The sequence below is a fragment of the Embiotoca jacksoni genome, unplaced genomic scaffold (assembly GCF_022577435.1).
Source record: "Embiotoca jacksoni isolate LCO1_2020_lvr unplaced genomic scaffold, fEmbJac1.0.p SCAF_72, whole genome shotgun sequence".
In the NCBI taxonomy this organism is placed as follows: domain Eukaryota; kingdom Metazoa; phylum Chordata; class Actinopteri; family Embiotocidae; genus Embiotoca; species Embiotoca jacksoni.
In genome coordinates, this window is record NW_027185428.1 from 422270 (window position 1) to 422500 (window position 231).

The window sequence follows — 231 nt, forward strand, 5'->3', positions numbered from 1 at the left end:
ATGGTTTCCATGTCTGCCAGGGTTAGTGTGATGTGAGTTCATCATCCACCCATACATCCGTCTCCTGCAGACGGAGATGTGCAGCCCAGATTTGGAGATCTTCTGACTGTCCCAACAACAGCAACCATGCTGCCTCACTTCTCTGTGCAAGAAAAGAAAACAGGACACTCGTTTTGTGCTCGTTTCCGTTTGTGTGTCACGATGTTTGTATTTTACATCCTCTGAGCTGTT